The sequence below is a fragment of the Solanum pennellii genome, chromosome 4 (genome assembly GCF_001406875.1).
Source record: "Solanum pennellii chromosome 4, SPENNV200".
Taxonomy (NCBI): domain Eukaryota; kingdom Viridiplantae; phylum Streptophyta; class Magnoliopsida; order Solanales; family Solanaceae; genus Solanum; species Solanum pennellii.
Genome location: NC_028640.1, coordinates 64,836,329 through 64,842,257, shown reverse-complemented (window position 1 = coordinate 64,842,257; position 5,929 = coordinate 64,836,329). Strand labels below are relative to the sequence as shown.

Genomic DNA, 5,929 nt, shown 5'->3' with positions numbered 1-5,929 from the left:
TAATGGAATAGTTTCTGGGTATGCTAGCAATACTTTCTATCTCTTCAGCTTTTCTTTCTTATATTTTGTGCATACCCTCTCTTTCCTGTCCCACTGCTTTTTCTATCTATCTAATAATATCCTTCCTACTGTTTGACTGTTACAAGTTTAATCTAAGAGGTAGATGAAAAAGGGAGCAAAATCCTCCCAAGGAAAATTAAAGAGAAGAAAACTAGAGTAAGGCTATATGTTGTATTTCCGGTAGAAAAAGGCGTTGCTCACTATAAAGAGCTAAGACAACACTAATAATACATCTTGAAAATAAAGGGCTAATACAAAAAGACAACAAAGAAATCATAAAGACATTCAACTTAGCACATCATCAAACAACAGCTATACCTCCAAGGGTTGGCTGAAATTTAGCTAATTTAGTAGTACTAATGATAAGAAAAAGATTACAAAAATAAAAGTAAAGAAAGACAACATGGTTCTTCTGCTACACAACTTCTTGAGTCCTTTCACATCTTATGAGTTTTTCATTTGTATTCCAAGATCATGTTGTTCTCTGGTGCCAGTCCAACACAAGCCCTCAATATGTTCTCGAGCATTGCCCTCTGCTTTGAAAGGGCATTCACCACTGGTGTACCTGGTGGTACCTGTTTACCAATTTACAAACACAAACATAGAAAACTGTTCATCTTAATCTAAGACACTGCCTGTAGTGTTATATTTATGGTATTGCCTAACCAATTAACTGTTCAAGGAACACATCTTTTGGTGCTATTTTTACGAAATGAAATGAAACTTCTAGAGAAATTACCAGAGGAGCCTTGGTAAGATAACTGAGGATGGTCGCCACGGGATGGAAGGAGTGGAACTTACCCTGAAAATAAGACATGGTTCATGTAATTCAGACAAATCAACTGGTAATTTGTAAATGTATAAAAAGTCAGGGATAAAGAAACAGACCTCTCCTTCAGCTTTGAGCTGAATGCGGGTGCTGAGTTCAGCCAGGAGGACTAAATCCAAGATAATTGGAGCAGCCAAAAGAGAATCCTCACAGGTATTGTGCAATACAATGGTGTTCCTTCCACCCATGAAAATCTCTGATGTGTACTCATCCATTGCCCTCTTGCTATCTCCCACATATGGTACATACTGAATCCCATAAATCCAATGTTAGAACTATTATTGTGCCTTGTCATATTTTTTTAATTAGTAATCAATTACCTTAATCACAACAACATGGTCAGGATGCTCTCCAGGCTCATAAAGGATGGCATTACTAGAAACCATGTCATCGACAACGTTGCTTTTCGAGATCTCCTTTGAACGGAAAGTTTGAGGGGCAGACAGATTCATTCCATCATTGTTACCCAAATGGTTGTAGCTGACGATTGATGTTGGCTGTAAAAAACACAAATTTCACCACCACTCAACTTTCCTCTTTCAAGATACCATATTTTACATATCGAATTTGCTTTATTAGTATAAAAGCTATGTGAAATTAGAAGCAGCAATAGCCATACCTTAATACCAGCTCCAACAAGGAAATCAACCAGCACTGACTTCATCTTGGTTTGACCACTCTTAAAGTCATCACCACCAATCAAAGTGTTCCTCTTGATGGCCAAATCAATGAGGCCTAACAAATTTTCAATGAATACATAAGACTAGCACACAACTGATTTCCCAAACAAACAACAACAATAACAACAACAACGAAGCAAGATTTTTAATTTGAAACTGGAATGTACCTGGGACAAAAGTATTTTGTGGGCTTCCATTGATGAAGGGTACATTTTCAAGAATACAAGCAATAGCATACAAGGTGGAAGGAGATATTTCAGCCTCATTTCTATCCACAGAAGCAAAGAGGTTTTCCATGGTATCATTAAGGCCAACAGCCACACTGCTGTATCTTTCAGTGTTGGCAGTCCACAGGACCACCACCTTGTCCACTTTGTTGTTCTCCTTAAACTCCCTAATTTACCCAAAAAAACAACACCATAAATAGCAACCAAATAAAGTTATACACTTTGTGATATAATAAAACAACCCCGTTTTACCTAATATCCTTAATAATTTGATCAATTTGTTCTTTCTTGGTTCCTTTGATGACATTGTTAGCACGTGAGCCTTGATTNGAAAAAAAACAATATTTCTTTAATCCGTTTCAAAAAATATTGCTTTTTCTTTTATATTAACTTCTAATTTCAACTTTGCATCTTTCATATCACAAGATTCATTCTTTAGCTTCTTTGACTCCGTGTTGTCAAAATTGAAACAGAGTATATAAAAGTGACAACCAACACCAAAAAATGCCATTTCAAAACAAATAAAGGTTACCATGGGAAGTATGCTCTTAAAGGGAGCATAGATCTCCTCTCCATTGAAAGACCCAACTCGAATAGTAGAGGCCTGTGTAAGAGAACCAAAGTAATTGGCTTGCTGCACCTTATCCTTGGTAGCCCATGAAATTCCTCTGTCAATTTTCAACAACACCCATTGTTTATGCAAGAATCATGACAAAGACATAGAGAAATTACAGAGCAAAAAGACAAAAAAAACTCACTCTCTGTTAGCAATAACACCTCCAGTCAAGGCTGAACCATTGTTTCCACCCCATCCAACAAGCATAACTCTATCAGAAATAAAATTGCACAAAAAATTATCAAAAAACAGAAAAGACCCATATTTTAATTTCTGAAATCTTGAATAAAGTTCCAATCTTTAGCAAAAATGAAGGATCTGGTAATAAAAAAACAACTCAAAACACACCCTAATTTTGGAACATGAACATCAGTTTTGAATTCATATTGGACAGTTTTTGGCTTAACAGTCCATTGAAATGTCCCATTTTTTTCCTCATGAACCAACTCAGTTGTTTGATAATCATACACAGAGTGAATCTCACTCTCTGTGTACTTAACATTGGGGCTCTCAACCTTAAAGTTCTCAATAAACATTTTTACTCACAAACACAAAACTTTCGAAACTTTTTTTTTGTTTTTTGACAGAAAAAAAATGGAGAAGAAGACACTTTTAAGGCTAAGAGCTCCACTTGTACTGTTCGTTGGCAAAGCCATGGGAATGTATAAATAGAGAAATTTTGTGGAAGAGGAAATACACATGGCACTTTCACACTGAATAGGGGCCCACTGATATGTGCAGTAGTATTAATAGAGAATCTTAGTCATGCAAAATTGATGAACTTCCTTTTAATTAAAATGAAGTATAACTCACCTAAATCTAGAGTTCATTAGATTCTACCTTGAAACTTTCACCAAGTATAACTTTTTAAAATTTTTATTAATTTCAGATATATCTAAATAATACATTATTGTCTTTGTTATAAATTTATATGATGTATTTTATATTTTTTATATTTTAACGGATTGTTTGGTACAAAAATGAGTGATGCAGGGGTTAGTAATGCAGGAATTAGCAATGCAGGGATTATTCTTTATCCAGTGTTTGGTTTATTGCTTATTCAAAATTTTTTTTTGGCTTAAAACTCTTTAATAAAAAAAATTAATTTTACCCTTGAATTATTATGTTATCTATTTCATAGAGTCACCATATTTATTACGTTTAAAACTTTTTATGAAGTGCTTAACAAATTTAATTCACTTGAGGAAGTCTCAAGTCACGAACGAAAAGACGTTACTTTTAGTACCCCGACCAAGGCGTACCTCCCTCCTCTTAAAAAACAAAAAAATATAAAAGAAAACTAAAGTTCAAGTAGGGTGGACAGCAACAGAAGTTTCTAATGCTAAAAGAAATATAGTTTGATCACAACTTCATATAAAGTTATTAAAATTAAGCAACTTGAGTGAGTCACCTGAAGCTTTTCTGCTACATTGTCTCTATCTCAAATATTGAACATTGTGAAACTTCATTTGTCATCAACGAAAGCAACCTTTAGAATTTGATGGATAACAAATATGCAACTCTCCAATTTTCTCCTAGTTCTTAAGCTGAATTGAAATAATATCTTGTAAGTGCCAGTAATAACTAGCTTTAAGCAAATTTTGACAACTTCGTAATGGAACTCAAGCTTACGCCAAGAATAGACTAGAAGCATTATACAATAGTAAGGAAGGCTAATGATAGGACTTGACTACAAACGTAATCGTATCACTTTGAAAAGCAAAACAAATGGCCGGTAGTAAGAAATTGCAAGCAAATATAAAACTTCAAAATCTATTTGCAGTTAGTAAGAAAAGCATACGAACGTGATCGTATCACTTTGCAGGTTTGAGGTTTCTTCCAAATGTTTCAAGACGAATTCAAAGTTTATTTTGGCTGCACATCAAAGTGACAGTTTTGTTCGAAAGGACTGTATGACCTGCCATAACTCCGATCCTTATTGAAGTTTAAAGTACGAGCTTAAGCAGGAGTTCCTGTCTCATCATCATACATACTGATATACAGATTTATGAGTGATGCATGTAAAACTTCCGCAACTTCAATAAAGATATAGAGTGAAATGAAAATTAAATAACCACACAACATAAACGCATTGAGCATATGCAGAAGGCCAGACAACTCATGCTCACTTGTAGCAACTTGACTTTGAAGTGAAGAACAACAAAGGAAAAGAACGAACAAAGTGCAACACAAATAAAGGAATATACATATCCAACACCTATTCACAACACATTTCTGTATATACTGAGAAAAGGAGAAGCTAAAATAATGTACATCAATTGACAAAAGCAAGCCAAATAAACACATTTACATACATTCATTTGAGTTTATCACAAGTGACACTACATTCAAGTGTTTTCATAGATTCCAGTTACACAAAAGCTATTGTCCTCATGTCCGTCTTACGCCAATCATTTCAATATAGGACATAATTGAGGTCTTCGATAAAGCAAAACTAGCAAAATGAACTCTCCATTTATCTTGAAGTCTACCATACTTTAAAGTTTATCATTGATCATCATAAACAACATAGTTTGACGCTCAAGTTCACCCATGAGTATAAATAACTTCATCTTTTTGACGTCATCACAAGGAATCATTGTTGCTTTAATGCGTTGCTCTATGGAGTACAACTCAAACATTGGGGATTCAATGATGGAATAAATTTGATCACGAAGATCAGATCAGTCACGATTTCCAATCTTGTCAATCAAGGCACCCATTCATTTGTTTTGGCTGTCAGTAAAGTTTTTTATAACCTCAACCATACCCTTACGAAATATCTCAGAATCATTCTCCAGAATCTTTTTTCTTTTCTTGCATTTCTCCTTTTCATTGACATTAGATGACCTTTTGGTATACTCACCTTGTTTATTGGTTTGTTCTGATCTAGCTTCTTCATGTTCAAATGCTTCAGCACTTTCATTTTGAGATGCTTCAAGAAATGTAGTAGCTCCAGTAGCATTTCTTGCTTTTCCCGTAGTCACATTAGGTCTATGACTAGAACCAGCTTCTTCATCGCCATCAAGATCAATAGGAAATCCCAAACTCATATCGTTAAACAGTACTGAGGATTGACTCCTTTGAATTTCCTCAACGGCATCTAATGGGCCTTCTGCAAACTCTCCCGTTGCTCTATCCTTGCCAAAGATTTCCTCCCGATCCACAAACATCGGCCATTTTTTCGTATTCATGTTTTTGGCATTTGGATCAACCTAGAAAATAATCACAAAATAAAACAAAGCAACATAATATTACTCGGTTAATAACCTAATCGTTTCAGAGAACACATATATAAATACATAACTATAATCATGAACAACCAAAAATCTCTCTAAGTTGTACAATCGGTATCTTTGAAATCTAAATTTTTTGGACTCAACTTTTTCATACGCTATAAGACTTGTAAATGCTCACTGTAGCAACTATGTATGAGTTTGTAGCAACTATGTTTGGGTTGACACTGATACACCAATACATATACTAATAATAACTTTAATTAAAGTATTAATTACCT

At 34.5% G+C, this 5,929-nt stretch overlaps 1 pseudogene across 1 annotated transcript; it reads right to left on the bottom strand.

The window, feature by feature from the left end:
- Positions 1-271: 271 nt before the first annotated feature.
- On the bottom strand, positions 272-3,060 carry LOC107017885 (annotated as a pseudogene). The gene is made up of 9 exons (XR_001456576.2): positions 2,761-3,060; positions 2,555-2,623; positions 2,049-2,464; positions 1,737-1,963; positions 1,509-1,624; positions 1,210-1,386; positions 949-1,137; positions 800-862; positions 272-635 (listed from the first exon to the last, which is right to left on the bottom strand). The product of XR_001456576.2 is annotated as an inositol-3-phosphate synthase-like (transcript).
- Between the last annotated feature and the right edge of the window lie 2,869 nt (positions 3,061-5,929).